The following is a 17500-nucleotide window of genomic DNA, read 5'->3' as shown; positions in this document are numbered from 1 at the left end:
GGATGGATCATTTAATCTTTTTAACATTTGTTCTTCTATTTTTTTTCTTCTTCTTCTTATCTACGAGTATTACAACTCCTTAGATATTCTTCTTTTCATTTTTTCTTTTTCTTTTGGAAGTTATACTTCTTTTGGCGCGTGTTTGGTAAAGTGAAGTTAGATGCGACCGAAAAATCGACACCACGAAGTTGTCGATGATATTTATAATGCGCGGGAAAAGCGATTTCAAATTTACGTCATGAAGTAATTCGTAAATAAATAAATAAGATTGTACATATTAATTAATAAAACCATTATCAATGGTATTTAATATCTTCACACATTTTATTTTATCATATTATCGTATTTTCGACAAATGTAGAGTATTATATTTGGTACGGGAGATAATTGAAGTTATTTTTGAGGTTATGTTCATTTCGGTACGTTAAAGAAGTCTAACTTCTTACGTGTGTACATAAGTATACACAAAGCAGATTTTTTCAAAATCATTTTATCTAGATGAAAGACATTATTTATCCAAACGTTTGTACACTTTTAATCGACAATTTATTATTAGATTTAAATATAAGTAAACGTTATCTAATCTAAACATAAACTTCAACTCGTGATACTTACTCGTTCGAGTCGTATCATCATTCTACGATCTTCTACGCTCTATCCCCATCCCCATCCCCCCCCCACCCCATTGAATGAAATAAATCGTAAATCGTAGCTAGCTCGATCGCAATAGGGTCACGTGCTACTTCGTAAAGTACCTTATCGTAAAACGTAAAAGAGAAGAGTAATAGAAGAAGAAGAAGAAGAAGTAGTAGTAGTAGTAGAAGTAGAAGTAGAAGTAGAAGTAAAAGTAAAAGGGGAGAATAGGGGGAGAAAAGCTCGTTGAAATCGTGCTCGTTTAACCGAAAACGTTGTACCTACCATCGTCAACTTAATCTCGTATTTTAGTTTTCTTCTCAAAAAAAAAAAAAAAAAATAGGAATACGAGATAGATCAAGATAATAGATGATATTTATAATAAGATTTTATCTCATTTTATTCACATCACATCATCTTTTTTTTTTTCCTGTATATCTTTTTTTTCATTTTCTTTTTGTTTTTCTCTTTATTATTACGTGTATATATGTTACCGTGAAATATCGAAATTGAAAAAATGTCAAGATACGCGTAGTGAAATGTCAACGTATACAAAATACATCGGTGAAATATCGAATATATTTTGGTTTATTTTTATAGATTAATATTCTAAACTTATAGGAAAAACGATCGATGTGATTAGTTTATTATAATATTTTTTCTAAACTCAGAAATTGTTCTGGTTTTCTATGTGTCGAATATCTAACACAAGGGGAAAAAGAATAAATGGTAAAAAGGGTGCAGATTTTACGGACGATCTAACTACAAAGGAAATCGAAAATAGGAGAAAATACAAGATGTTCTTTGTTACTTAACCTTTCTTTTTGTATTCCATCTCTCTCTTTCTTTCTTTCTTTCTTTTTCCCTTTACGACTCTTAAAAAGCATGATTTCCCTCGAACGTAATTTTCCAGGCATCCGATCGACCGGATTTCGCTTTCGTTTCTTGTTTTGCGCTTCGCCGGATCCCGTGAGTCCTCGTTTGCGTTTCAAGTTCCTGCTAGCTATAGGAATCACTGGATAGATATGGTGGTGTGGTGATGGGGAAAGAGAGGTATAGTTTCGATGTCCGTTGTCGTATAGAAAATTGCAAAACAAAAAAACAAAAAATATATCAAACTTATGAAATATATAACTTGTATTATATTTTTTTTAGTAATATTAATTTTGTTAATAATATTATTAATATTGTTTAATATTATAATATATATATTTTAATCTAAAATAGTATAGATGTGTTTATAATTGTTAACAATATTAATAATATTAAACAATATTAATATAATTATTTAATAATTTAATATAAATTAATAAATGAAATAATAAGTATGGCTGTGTGTGTGTGTGTATGTGTAAGAGAAGAGCATAAATATTAAATATAATTTATAAGTTAATTGTGTAGAATATAAAAGTATGCAAATATATATGAATATTATTTTTACGATCGATTTATTTTCAATTGATTTTTTTGTTCTATCATTTGAATACGTGCCAGAGAGATATAAATTTTGAAAAACGATTATCTGTAGATCGACAGGTCGAGAACTGCAATTCTATTCCATTTGTCCGTCATATAACCATGACTGACGTATAGGGGCCCAGAAGACAACACAGAAGTTTATCGATGATCTGATTTAACTAGAATTCACTAAAAGATACATCCAATAGATTCTATAACAATTTGTTACATGTTGAAAACTATCGATATTGGAACAAACAAAAAATAAAAAGAAAAAAACAATTAATATTACGTTTATTAATATCATGATAATATTAGATTAAAATAGAAACAAGAAAAATTGGAATTAATAAAAATATTGATTGATTATCTGAACACAAGTGTTGTAATTAATTGATATTTATATAATTTTAGTCGTTAACTATAATAGCAAATAATTTAGTTAATTTAAAGTGTTAATTAATTATGCGAAAGTATTTTGATTAATTATAATACTTACGATTGAGATCATTAATTAAAATAGGAAATCGTAGTTTTGATTAATTACAATATTTATACTTAACAATTACATTAATTTACTTGGGAAAAATAATTCTAATTATTTCTACAAAATATATTTCATTATATATCGAATAGAATATGTTTTTTTTTTACGTTCAAAAGAAACAATTTCAAAAATATCAAGTTTAACCTCGTAAGGGCGTTTAAATTTTTTCCATCAAAAAAATAAATCTACAAATTTTAATAATTTCTAATACCATACTTCCCCGAAACCTGATTTAAATTATACTATATAGTAAAATTATTATTCTAATTAAAAATAATGAATGTAACTTAAATCGAAAAAAATTTAAAATTAAAATTAAAAAAGAAATTAAAAAAGAAATAAATTCAAAACATCGTATATGAATCATTAATTAATTTTTTAATAAAAAAATAAAATTAAAAATTATATCTAATATACCATACATATATACCAATACTTAAAACATGTAACCTAAAAATTACATGACACGTAAAAAATAAGGATTAAATTATAATTAAAAGCAAAATTTCGAATAGACATAAATCGATTATTAATATTCCCCTAATTAATTGTAATACACACACACACACACACACACACACACAAACACATATACACTCCTCTCCAATCTTTTCTCTATACCTATCTAATTTACCTATCTCTTCTATCCTCTCGAAAATAATTAATTTCGTGTTATCTTGTTTGATATCGAGAGAAACACATTCGTATTCTCGGTTGGTCGGTGACGTATAGGAAATACGTGAGTGCAAAATAATATCACCATTATGGATTCCGGGGTGCTAGCTTTCGATATACGGACATAATAAATTTATTGTTGCTACGAACGGTATCGTCATTGCGGTAATGAAAGGGAAGTTGGACGTGATCACTGGCTGCAAATGCAATTCAGTGAGAGTGAGTGAGTGAGTGAAAGAGAGAAACAGAGAGAGAGAGAGAGAGAGAGAGAGAGAGAGAGAGAGAGAAAGAGAAAGAAAGAGAAACAGAGAAAGAGATATTGCTATAATATTCGTATTCGTATTCGTATTTGCTCGTAGAGTACCACCGTACCATCGCAATTACGATTTATCTCATATGGGGTTGTCTTTCTTTAACGTATCTCTCTATGATCACCTGTTTCAAGATCAATCGATCTATTGATCGATCCTTTTTACTCATACAAAGGTAACCTACTTGTATAAATCCTTGTCAACACTAATTCTGATTAATATGAGATTTTATTAATCGATATTATATCACACATTTGTCAAATTATATTGCATATATGTAACAATAATAATATTACATATCTCTTATTAAATGTTATACACGTTTCTGAATGTATTAAATCTACAACGTAGGGAATAGATTTTACAATGCTAATGAAATAACAAAGGATTACTATTCCTATTCTATCATAAATTCCATTAATTAGTTATGCAATAATATTTTTAACATCTATATTATAGAATTATTTCATATCTTTTTAGATGGTTAAAACGCGTTCGAGAGATGATTGAATATATTTTATTAAACAATTATAAATATTGTCGACCTTTTTTCTTTTTTTCTTTTTTCTTTTAATTATACATTTTTTCTGCTAGCTTCAATTAATATTGGTATATATATATATATTCATCATTTTCATTTATTTATATATTATAATTGTTATAACAATTCAATAATTTTGTTTCATAGAAAGAAAATAAATTTAATAGTGTGTTAATTAAATGTGTAACAATTATTATTATGCAACAGAAAATATGTGACTTATGAGAAAAAAAAAAAAGAAAACAGAGACATTTAGATTTATAATTTATAACGTTCGATTGAAAATAAATATAAACAAGTATCCTTGAAATTAAACATATATATATATAGTAATCAAGACAAATTAGAACTTTAATTAGTAATTTTCATTTAATTATGATGTTGTTAACCGTTAATTAAGAAATACTGTAAATGATCAAAGGATTTCAGATCAAATGAAAATGTATAGATCTGTGACGTCAAATCGCGAATGGTGTTTCCTCAGTTAGGTTCTTCTTAGAATGTCACTGGCACGATAAGGGAACCAAACCTCTTCCCCCTTGAAACTACGTAATATTAGGTTTGAAGTGAGAAACGTGCAAGAGTCATGCCGGTCTAAATAACCGACGAAGCGTGTTCAAGCGGACACGTGTTGGGGTTGTCGTTCTTTGAGAACCCACTTTAGCTTTCGTACATTCCTCTTACTCTTCGTTACTCCATCTCTATTTCTATCTTTCTCATTCAGTCACTCACTCCTTTGCTCACAATTTCTCTTTAGATCTCTCTTCTTCACTTGTCATATCTTCTTACCATCATCAATTTATTCTATTTCTTCGCAATACAAGATTCTAACTTGTATTTATGTAGACTCATTGATAAAACTGAACGATTCATTGCCATACAAATGATTCTAATTTGAATGAAAGAATTTTCTGATTTATTCATTCTAAAGAAGACAAAAAAAACAAACAAAAGATGTTTTTATGCAACCAATTATTTATAAGTAGTAATTTTAAATTTCAGAAATATGATGTTTCATTTTAATTATAAACATATCACTAGGAATCAAATCTTATCGTTAGAAATGTAATTTGACATGACAACAAATAAGAGAAATTTTATCTTATGAATGATTCGTTTTAGGTTCAACAAATGAATCCTAAATATAATAATCTAATTAAACATGTCAAAAAATTAACTCTTATCCTAAGAACGTAACTAGAAAAGCCATATACAAAAAAAAAACAGAATATTAAACCTACGAAGAAGTATCAGTAATAACAAGATAAACCATTAACATTAATAAAGTTTCGCAAAGATGTATCAAAGATCTCTTTACATATTAAAATATCCTGAAGGATCAGGTAAGATAAAGCAAGCAACCTATTCCCCAAAGTGCCTAAGTCTGATATCTATCATCGAACGATTTCCCAACGATCGATGCTCTCTCACGTTTAAAGGGAACAAACACTGTAGTGTATGTAGGAAGATGAACATGAACCGTTCCATCCTGTCCCGTTCCATCCTGTCCCGTTCCATCCCGTACCGTTCCGTTCCGTTCCGTTCGATTCGACGTCAGAGGATAGGTTCTTAGACGAAGCTTTAAAGTTTGATGGCCCATCCCAAGGCACGAGTATGACAACGACACCAATGACGACGACGACGTTGACACAAGAACGTCGACAGGACGACGAAGAAGATGCTTCAGCATATACCAACAGCAACAGCAACAGCAGCAACAGCAATAGCAGCAACAGCAGTCTGTTCCGGACCTCTTTATGCGGGCTTAATGCATTTTTGAAGCTTCGAATATCATAAAGGCGAGCACGTAATAAACTGTACCACCGACGGTGGCAGCTTTACCATGAACAAGTAAATCCTCTTCCCCTGGACCAACTTCCTCATACCCCCAACTTGTCTTCTGGACCAACTTCCTCATACCCCACTTCCCCCATACCGTTCCCCTATTTTTCCTCTGGACCAGGCTTCTTCATCTCCACTTCTCTCATCCCTTTCTTTTCTTTTCTTATAGACATACATATACCCATCAACCCGTACCATTACTACCACCATCCCCCCACCCGCCCCTAACTTTCTTTCTATCCATCATCACTCTTTTTCTTTTTATTTTTCTTTTCCTTTTTCTTTCTCCCTATTCGTCTTCGAGACACTTCAGCAAAAGCAACTCGAGTTAGTAGTAGGTATACATTGAAGCTTCTTGATAGCCAAGGAGAACGGGGGCCAAACGAAAAGAAAAAGATGAGAGAGGGAAGGTTACGTTATAAAGGAAAGTACCTACCTACCTACCCAGGAGGGTATTTTCAAGTGGACTACGAGCGAAATGTTAACGGGCCAGACGCTTTTGTCGTTGAGCCACACCCACCACTTTCTAATCAGACCTACTCATTCTCGCGCAAATCGTTATACTTTAAAGACAACTTTTTAATATTATTTTTTATTCAGGTGTAATATTTATATAATTATTCGTTGATAATTATTTTTGTAGTTTTTTTTTTTCAAATGATTCATCATTTTTCGTTTGTGTTTCTGCGATCATCGTTGTTACATATTAAATATCATACTACGTATAAAAATGTGAAAGAAATTATATTACGAAATGTTAATCGTGATAAATGATTTGTTTTAAAATATATTTAGAATTAGATTCGAATAGAATTGAGAAAACAGATGTTACACGGGAAGCACTCAATCGATCGTCTAATCACGATTGAAGCAGATGTTATCAAAGAACACAATCCTCTTAGCAAATCGATTACAGTACAGATTTCACTATTGCAAGCTTAGATTACGCGATGTTCTCACGCGCCACTGCCCAATCTCTCTAACCCTTTAACCTAAGACGACTCGCTGTTAACCGATTGCAAATCTTATTTGAATTGCATAATAGTGTTGATGCAAACGCATTAAATCTCTCTGTTTTGGCGATTCATCGGATTTTTTCTTTCTCAAGGGGTTTTTTTTTTACACTTTAATCCGCAGTATATTCTTCTATTAAACGAACGAAACAAAATCTGGTTTGTATACTTATGTACGCACGTAAGAAGTTATACTTCTTTAACGTACCGAAACGAACATAACCTTAAAAACTTCAATTATCTCGCGTACCAATATAATACTCTACATTTGTTGAAAATACGATAATATGATAAAATAAAATGAAGATATTATTAAATACCATTGATTATGGTTTTATAATTAATATGTACAATCTAATTTATTTATTTACGAATTACTTCATGACGTAAATTTGAAATCATTTTTCCCGCGCATTATAAATATCTCGACAACTTCGTGGTGTCGATTTTTCGATCGCATCTAACTTCACTTTCCAAAACACGCTAAAAGAAGTATAACTTCAAAAAAAGAAAATAAGAACAAATATATTTTTTTCCCCATCGTTATGACAAATGTTTATTACAAATATCGAGTTTATATTTATGTTCGTGCCAAAACTTCTCTCGTTCGACAAATTATTCTACATTTTCATTTTATCATATAGTTTAATAAACAAGAAACAGAGAAAGAGATAGATAGAGAGAGAGAGAGAGAGAGAGAAGAGTAAAATTAACTCAGAGGGAAATAATTTCGAACGGATACTTCCTTCCCTCCCCCCTACCTACCCTCCACCCATTCCATTTGCATTTCTGTATTTACTCGATACGCTTGAGATACGGCGCGTACGAACTCTTAACAAAGAAGATTAAAAGCGTGTAGAAGTAAAAATGGAAGTAGTAGTAAAATAAGAAGAAGAAGAAGAAGAAGAAGAAGAATAAAGAACAAAGTACAAAGTGGAAAAAGGCAAGTTAAAAGAAAATTAACATTTTTTCACGTCAAGAATGAAGGAAGGATGGAAGGTAGGACACTGACAAGAACACTCAAGAACCCATAGAAAGGACACCGAGAATAAAATAACTGTTATTTAATCGTCCATCTTTTACATTATTATAATTAATTAACTGTTTATATTTTAATTTCTGTTCTCTCAACTAATGTATAAGTTCCTTGAATTTTGTTAAATTATCGAAATGATAGAAAGAAAAAAAAAAGAAAAATATATGTGAAAAGAATGATTAATCAATATGGAATGAAATGATTAACCCCATTGATAAAGCAACGTTCAGAAGTAATTGTGAGGTCTCAACGATACCTCAAATGTACCCATTGGAATTTTCTGGATAACCTTCGTATTTCTTTTATTATAATAATTTTCAAAGTTATCCCACCATTGTGTTCATTAATACCAAATCTTAATTCCTCATTGGGAAAATGTGAGAGCCTTCCTGCAAAAGTACTTACCAGTGTAATACGATTAATTTATAATCTCCGATTTCTACTATCTCTAAGGTCTTTGAGTAACGAAGAAATACGCTTACTCAATGCGAGGATTCCAAGGACCTCCAGTTTCCGAGGATTCTTTGATAGCTCTCGAAAATAAGAAGAAAAAGGATGAAGAAGATGAAGAAGAGTAACTTACTCCTGCGATTAACGTTTGAAATAGTGAATTTAATTCGCGAGAATGTTCCTCAACGAGCTTCGAATGGATTTGATTAATAGAATGAGAATATAAATTTTTAATCTCAAATATTACTGATCACTTTTATACATTACGCGATTATATATTTATTTATTTGACTTATTTATTATTTATGAATTATATTTTCCGCACAAACGTTCATTTGTCAGATCGTTTAACACGTATGAATTAACGAATACGCGTATATATTTTATAAATATAAAAATAAAAAACCATTTAATATTGATAATATTTTAATTAAACTTTAATCCAACAATTATTCAAATGTCCCAGTTAAAACTAATCTAATTTTAATCAAACCATTTTAAAACGTATAATTTTCATTTGCACGATTATTATTTACTTTTACATTCGTGTATCGTAAAGTAACTAAAGTAACGAAAAAAAATCAAATATAAAAACGAGAACGGGAAGAACGATAAAGGAATTATGATAAAAAAAAAGGGCTCAAATGAAAACGAGAAATACAAGGAATAAAGAATGAAAGAAGAAGATGAAGATGAAGATGAAAAAGAGAGAGAGAGACAGACACGTTTATGAAGTTTCACAGTGATCCGCGAGAATTCGTAACACCGAGAAGCTCGTCCTTTTAAAAGATTAGAAGCAGAAGGTGCTCGAGGGTGACAAGAAGGACGATGCAGGGATTTACCGGAGAAGGGGTGGAGGGGGGGGGGATGGGAAAGGAAAAGAAAAAAAAAACTAGGGAAAGGGATAGGGAAGTTTTCTTCTTTCTTTGGTGGGTTACGAGAAACGGACCACTTCGTTCGTTGAAAGCATCGCAAAACCACAAAAGGAAAAGAGACATCTCTCTCTCTTTCTCTCTCTCTTTCTCTCTCATACTGTTTAACTCATTCTCCGTCTATCTTTATTCTCTTTCATCCTTCTCTTCTCATCTTTTTTTATCTTTTCTTTCTATTATTTCCGAAAGAGAGAATAATGGGCGTATGGGCCGACAACTCTAACCGTCCAACTTCGATAAATCAGTTGGTTACGACGCTTTTACTTCGTTACCTTGGCACAAACTGGATCCTTTTAGAAAACGTTACTTTGTTCAATTTACGTAAATATTATATTATACATTTTAATTCGATTAAAATCATTACGGATGAAAATTTAAATGGACATTGTTATATCAACGTTTCAAGTTGAAGAATAATATGATTTGCATTTAAGAAATTGTTTTAAAGATTTTTCGATTATAATTGAGATACTTTTTTTTTTTTTGTCCAAGTATTATTTTGCTTTGTCTAATTTATCTGAATTATTAGAAATAAACAAAAATGGTCACTCTATAATATAATAAATTCATTTTGGTAATCCGTAAATTGTTATTTGTCGAAAACTCATTTTCTTATCAGTCTTCGAATGAATGATTAACAAGAAAATTATTAATATTTATTGTAAAAATAAATATGACTATATATATATATTTGATAAATAACAATATAAATTTGTTTTTTTATTATTAATAATTTTTCAGATTAATTTACTCAAGTATTTTCTTATTTAAATGTGAATTAATTCTGATCGTCTTCGTTTTAATAATTAAAACTGTTCAAATAAATGCCATGTTCTAATATTCAACAAATAAAAAAATTCAAACCAACAAAAAAGTAGACACAATAAATAAATAAATCTTAATTTATTTCGATTATATTTTTATACTATAGTTAATCGTTAACAAAAATCATACAAAAACCACATTAAATGATTCAAATTGAAATAACGTTAAATTACATTTATCGTTATCGATGAGTTAAATGATCAAAAAGAAAAAAAAAAAAGAAATAGTTAATAGCAAAGATAAAGATACAGATATATTCCTTATTTTTCTTATGCTTAAAGATTCACAAAAAGAAACAAAATGTATGACTTGTGTCGTTAAAAAGTGAAGATGCTAAAGTTAAGTTTTTCGAAAGAGTTTTCTCTACTTCTATAGTTTCGATTCCCGAGTTTTCAGCATCTACTTCAGTACTAGCTAGCTAGCTAGCTAGCTAGCCTCTTGATTCTATCTCTCTAGTTCACTTTTACCACTCTAAACCTCTTCCTCCCCACTCAACTACACCCAACCCTACTACTACCTACCACCTCACCAACCCTACCCTACCCTACCCTACCCTACCCTATTCTACCCTACCCTACCCCTTTAAACCAAGCCAACTTACTGGTTCTCTTCCCCCATTTAATTGCACTAGCTCGCGGCAGATACCAAAGTTCGTTTAATTAACGAAATAATGACGCTCAGCAACGAGAGACGGTTTTCCCGTCGTGTTGCCTTTTGCAGTGGTGCCGCGTTCCACAAAGTACGCGTTATTCGCGTCTATGAAAGAGAGAAAGAGAAAAAGATAGAATGAGAGAGTGTGAGAGAGAGGAAGAGAGCTAACCTGGGACCACGACAACCTTTTCCACCTTCGATGTCGTGTAACTCAACGTAAATTCCATCCCCTTTGACCAGCCATCCACGCAATGCTTCCAATCTTCACCCCTCTCCACCTTTTCTACCACCCCCTGTTTTTTTGTTTTTTCAAAAATTCTTCACGAAAGATAACGATGATGATTTTATTATTCGAGTAAATAAACTTTTGTGCATTAATATATATATAGTATATTTATACAGTATAATTGTATAAGTAAATAACTGTACACATAATTCTAGTCACGATTTTTCAAGTACTTGCGATATAAACTGACAAAAAAATAATTTAAACAAAAGTTGATCTATTTTTTTGATTGAGTATACATTGCAATAAACAAAGGTTCCAACAAAAATGTTGTTTTTTAATGTTTTTAAAGGCTACCTTTATTTTTTTCAATAACCTTTAGTATTCATGATTTAACAATACGTTTTCTACAAGTTAACATTGAACTGCGATTTGTGAATATACTTTTAATATTTTTTATACTTATAACAAGCAAATTTAAATGATTTTTATATTAAATTAAAGTACATTCTTTTGTCTACGTGTAAAATACCTTTTCGAGTTATAAATTCAACAGCAAATTTTCATAAAATGTCAGAGAATGCAATAATGTAAATTGTGCATCTTTCTGCAATTTCTTTAAAAAGTTTCTGTAAATATTTTTTATACTAAAAATGAATAGATTTTCATGATTTTTATATTAAATTAAAGTACATTGTTTTATCTATGTGCAGAATATTTTTTCGAGTTATAAATCGATCTGCAAAGGTTCATAAAACTATTTTTATTATATTATAATACGTCTTTCTGAGAAAGAATTTTTCAAAATTGAAGTTTTCAAGACACATCCCCTAATATATTCTAATTTACCAAGTAAAAAAACTTAATTAAACATTTATTCATTCCGTCTCTCTGTTTCTCTATCCTCAAATGAAACACAAATTAATGAAAGATAAATGATAAAGGAAAGAACCCAAAATTCACAAATGAAGATCACCCTTTTTCTTTCAATTCAAACTTTCTTTAATTGGAATAATTGTTTAACAACGAGTACTAGAAATAAAATACTAGAAACTCAAAAAGAAAGTGAAAAATAAATAAATAAATAAATAAATGAATAAACAGAGAGAGAGAGAAAGAGAGAGAGAGAGAGAGAGAAAGAGGAAAAAGAAAAAAAGAAATGAAGGAAGGAATAACTAACGTGATGTAAATTTTATAGCCTTTGACCAGTCAACCATGGAACATTTCCCCATTTCATTTCTCTTTTGCCTTTCTTTATCAACCCTTAAGGCTGAACTCACAGGTTTGAGTTACCCCTACCCTTCCTACTTTTCTCCCACCACCACCAACACTACTATCACCATCACCACCACTACTACCACTACTTTCCTATCTCCCCTTTAACCAACTTTTAACCCTCCGAGTAGGAAACACGTAGGGGTGCCTTTGTTTCGAACTTTCCAAAAGGATGGAAAATAGGGGAAAATCAAAATAGCCAGATAAGTCGAACAAATTTCTACAGTACCTTCATCGTGTTCTTCTTTATCTGTTCATTTATCTATCTCCTTTCATTTTCTAATAGATTTTATCTTAGTATCGGCAGCCGAATTCTACAACCCGTATCATCACCACCCAACCCCTTCCTCCTCCTCCACCTCCTCCTCTTCCTACTATTCCTATCATTTTCTTAAGAAAACCTTCTCAAGAAATGAACTTTCACGAGAGAAATTTCGTATTATCGTTTAACCCCTTAAACGAATGTAAACGTAGTAGTTTCTACGATCTTGAAGATCAATGAAGCGTATGTTAAGTGATGAAAGTAGGGATAAGGGCTAAAAAGTAAAGAAGATAAAAAAATTTCAAAGAACACGATACGATTAACGAGATATTATATAAAAAGATGAGTTTCGAAGAACAATCGGAACTTAATTATATGGTTGTAGATGTTTGTTTTTTTTTTTTTCAATTTTAAACTAACAATAGGAGACCTGAAATGATTATTGATTATTTTTTTGTATATTAATTATTCGATCACATGTTTTTAAAGTATAATTACAAAAGTAATTAGTTCTTTTTTTGTTTCTTTTTTTTTATTTTCTCGTATATCTCGTCGGTATAATCTTTCCAAGTGTTTTATTCTCGCATATATTATATATATTGTTATTTCTAATTAAATAAAATAAACACTTGTTTAACTCATAAATCTAAAAACTTATCTACTATTTTATTAACAACGCCTAGAAACGAGTGAAAAACTAATTTGTTATCTCTATCTATGTGCATATCAAAAGAAAGAGAGAAAGAGAGAGAGAGAGAGAGAGATATGGATAAAAAGAAAAATCTTTTGAATAAAGTATAACAACGTTTTCCATGAATTTCAAAAATGTTTTATTTGTTTTAAATTCGTTGCTATCGTTTGTTAAACGTTTGGTGTCGCACTGGAAACAGAAAAAATAATCCAAAAAATAAAATAAAAATAAAATAAAATAAAATAAAAATCTAAATAGAAAGAGAGATAAAGATAAAGATAAAAAAGGATAATATAATAGTACAAAGAGAAAAAAGCGAAAAGGGAGAATAAAAAATCACGAATAATAAAAAAATTAAAGAAAATAAAAAAGAAATTTCTCTTAAATTAACGAAAACGTTAGGGGTGTTTAATGGAAAAATGAAACGAAAAAAGAAAAGAAAAAAAAGACACAAAAAAAAAATAGAGGGAGAGATAAAAAATCTCATTAACGTACTTTTTCTCTTCCCTTTTTTTTTGTCCCCCCACCCCCCCGTTCCCTTACCCTTTTTCCTTTTCCCTTCTCTCATCTCTCATCTCTATTTCTCTTTTTCTTTTATTTGTAGGTCACTCCCAGTAATAATTTTCGTTTCATTATGTTTGTGACGCTTTACAAATTCACGGTTAGGATGATAGAGCTCGGGGGTTGAACGGGGGTGGGGGGTAGGTTTTGGAAAACCGATCCTATCGAGACGATTCTCGTTAAAGAGGACAAAAAGGGTATTCTTCTTCTCTATGTACTCCTATCTATTCACCGAGAATACAATATATCCTTCCCACCACCACCATCACCACAACCACCACCCCCACACCCCCGTTACCACTGTTCCTACCTTGCCACCACTCTTTTTCCCTATTATTTTTTTCTTTCTTCCTCTTATTTTTCCCCCCGTTTACTTTTTTTTCTACGCTTGACTAGAACCCTTTTTTTTTTTTCCTTTTTTTTCTTTTTTTTACATTCGAATTCCGTAACGTCGTTTGTTAGTGGTTGATATCAAAGGACAGGACATTGTGAAAAATACGCAACAATGGAAAGAAATTCCAGCGTGTTCCGTCGCGTTTAATCGATATCCATTCGAATTTTCGATCTCTCTCTCTCTATTTTCTTTTCTTTTATCTTTTCTTTTATCTTTTGCATTTGTTTTCTTTTATTTATTTATTTATTCTTTTTTTTTTTCTTTATCGTCTCTTATATTAATATAAGTGTATTTAATTTCGCGTTATAATTCAATCAAATTTATCATATAACAATATACTTAATCGTAATTTTTTTTTTGTCGAACAAATATCTACTGAAAATGAATTAATTGATATAGAAAAGAACAAAATTCGTCGAGTCAAGAAAAATATATAATGATTAAATCAAACGATTGTGTCTATGTACAATATATGATAAAATAAATATTAAAATAAAATAAATAATATGTTGTCAAGAAAAAATGACGAATTTTTAATGCAGAACAAACATTTATCCCCGATTATTTATTTATCCCCCGTTTTTCTTATGATTTTAACTTGGCCGACGAGTGAATGAAAGAACGAAAATAGAAAAGTGAAGGAATAAAAAAGAGAAAAAAAAGAAAAGAAAAAAAAAGGAAATAGGGATGATAGTTGGTGGTAGTAGTAGTGGTGATTCTGATGGTAGTGGTGGTGATGGTGGTGGTGGTGGTGGTTTCGTTGGTACCGTTAACAAACGTCCGCTGTCTCTTATATAAAGTATCCACTTCCAGGCTCGTTCGTCTTCTACACTTTTAAACGATAACGAACGTTACCCCAACCCTTGGGAATGGGCTGAAGACTAGGAAGGGAAAGGGTGAAGTAGTTAGGGCGGGGGGTAGGAGGAGGGATTGAAGTTCGACGAATAAGAAGTTCGCGAATAAGGGAAGAAGACGATGCTGATGAACTTGGCTGCTTTGTCGAGTGAAATATAAAAAAAGAAAATAAAAAGAAACGTACCACCCCCTTCGCCCTCCCCGTCCTCCCCCCATTGTGGTGTGGAATAGTACAAAAAATTCGCGAATCTTTCCTATAAAACCTTTCTTTATATTTTTTTTTTTTCCTTCTTCTTATCGATTACGTTACGTTACTCTTCTTCCTCCCCCCCCCCATCACCCACCTCAGCCGTGAATAATATCCGAATAAGCGAAAATTTTATAAAACACACAATACGATTGATTGAATGTGTGCATATAAAAATATTATATTATATATTATTATATGTAATTTATATTTTTATATTATATTATATAATATAATATAATATATATATCAATGGATTGAATAATAATTAAATATAGTAGATATATTTTAGAAAGAAATAATAACGAATCATCAAACTGATTTAGGTAACCACTCCGACTTCGTAATGATATTTATACCCTCGAAAAAAAGTTCATGCAAAAAAAATCACCTTTATATCTTTTTCTCTTTTTCTTTTTTTTTTTTTAAATTTATTTATAAATCTCTTCTCCTCCTTCCCTACTTTAATATTATCTATATATATATATTTTATCTTATAACATATAATAATCCTTAACTTTTTTTCGTAATTATGTTTACAAAAATCGCGAACTAAGGTAAAATTTGGTAAGAATGATTTCGAGTACCGTCGCGAAAGTTCGTCTAATTTCGTAATTAAAAAAGTTGGAAAGCTACCCAAGAATGGATAGAGAAAGATAGAAAGAGAGAGACTCTCTTTTGTCTGCATCCAATCCCCCACCCCTTCTTGTCTCTACTTTTTACTCTAACCCTCCAACCCCCTCCACCGATCTCCGTAGCCTGTAAGTGGCTAATCCAAAAGTTTTATGAGCACGTCGGATCTTCAAAGGAAAGCTTTTACTCGCACGAAATCGTATCATGGTATATATATATATATATACCTATATATATATATATATATATTATACATAGATATATATTACTCAAATCACAGTTCCATAAAGTGGAACGTTTATCGAATAATTTATACGAACGAATGAACGAACGAACGAATAAACGATGACGATGATGATTATTATGATGATTATAATGATTCGTGAAGCATCGAGTTGTCAGTTTAATTATGGTGATTGTATATTTCCTCACACGTGATTCTTCTGTCATACCACCTGGTCTGTTGGAATATTTCTAGATAATGAGAACAAGGATAGAAAAAGTAGAAATGGTTGAAATGGTTGAAGGAAACAAGGAAGGAAGGAATGGGGAACATAACTGCAGCACACCCTGCTACAAACAAGTACTATACGAAGTTAAGTTTTGAAGTACACGCAAACAATGTCAGAGGTTTAAGTTGAAATTGAGTTGTCATCCACTCGACAAGTCATATGCCGCATTTATAATAATGTCCTGCGGTACTGTAATACCAAAAACTATTAGCTTTATTTTATATATCAGAGATGATAGTCTTGTCGGATTCTGAATAAAGTATAATAAGAAATGAAGATGATGGATGGATAGCTTAATTTTTCTTTCATTTTCTATTTTTTCTTTTCTCTCTCTCTTTCTTCAGTTATTTCTATATTTTAAATAACATTAAATAACATTTAATAACATTTAATAAATCTTGCTTAACCTTATATATAAAGAGTATATTTATTTAAATATTATAATATAATGATATTTATTATATTATTATATAATATGAAAGTGCATAATGTATAATGCAAGTTTGTTAATTAGGTTAATAGACTATAAGCGAACAAATAAATAAATATATATATAATTATGTAAATGTGTGCTGATATTAAAAGTAATTATATAGATAAATAATACCTTAATTAAATTATTACCAAATTATATATGCTGAGCTTGTGTTAAATAAAGGAATAATAATGTGTTATGAAACAAACAGAAAGAAAAACATTAAAATAAACTTAAGAATTATTTTAATATCTATTTTAAGAGGTAAATATGTTGTACGTTGAATCTTTGAAATTATTTTTAACGATTAAATTTGTTGCTTCGCTCGTTCTTATCATAATACATTTTCTCCTAACTATACTTTTTACCAAGTAGTTATTTATTATCTATTAAAAAACAAAATTTATTACGTTATAATATAATTATTTATCATAACTCGCGAGGAAAAAATATAA

General features: G+C 30.3%; 1 protein-coding gene across 1 annotated transcript in view; it reads left to right on the top strand.

The window, feature by feature from the left end:
• LOC106786296 (beta-1-syntrophin-like) overlaps positions 1-17500 on the top strand; it is a gene marked incomplete at its 5' end in the record, with an annotated part of 134046 nt that overhangs the window by 57865 nt on the left and 58681 nt on the right. The gene's annotated exons all lie outside the window — the stretch shown is intronic.

The sequence above is a fragment of the Polistes canadensis genome, unplaced genomic scaffold (assembly GCF_001313835.1).
Source record: "Polistes canadensis isolate GaletaPanama2010 unplaced genomic scaffold, ASM131383v1 scaffold_71, whole genome shotgun sequence".
NCBI classification, from domain to species: Eukaryota; Metazoa; Arthropoda; class Insecta; order Hymenoptera; family Vespidae; genus Polistes; species Polistes canadensis.
The sequence above is the reverse complement of the archived record's forward strand: the minus strand, read 5'-3'. Positions and strand labels throughout refer to the sequence as shown.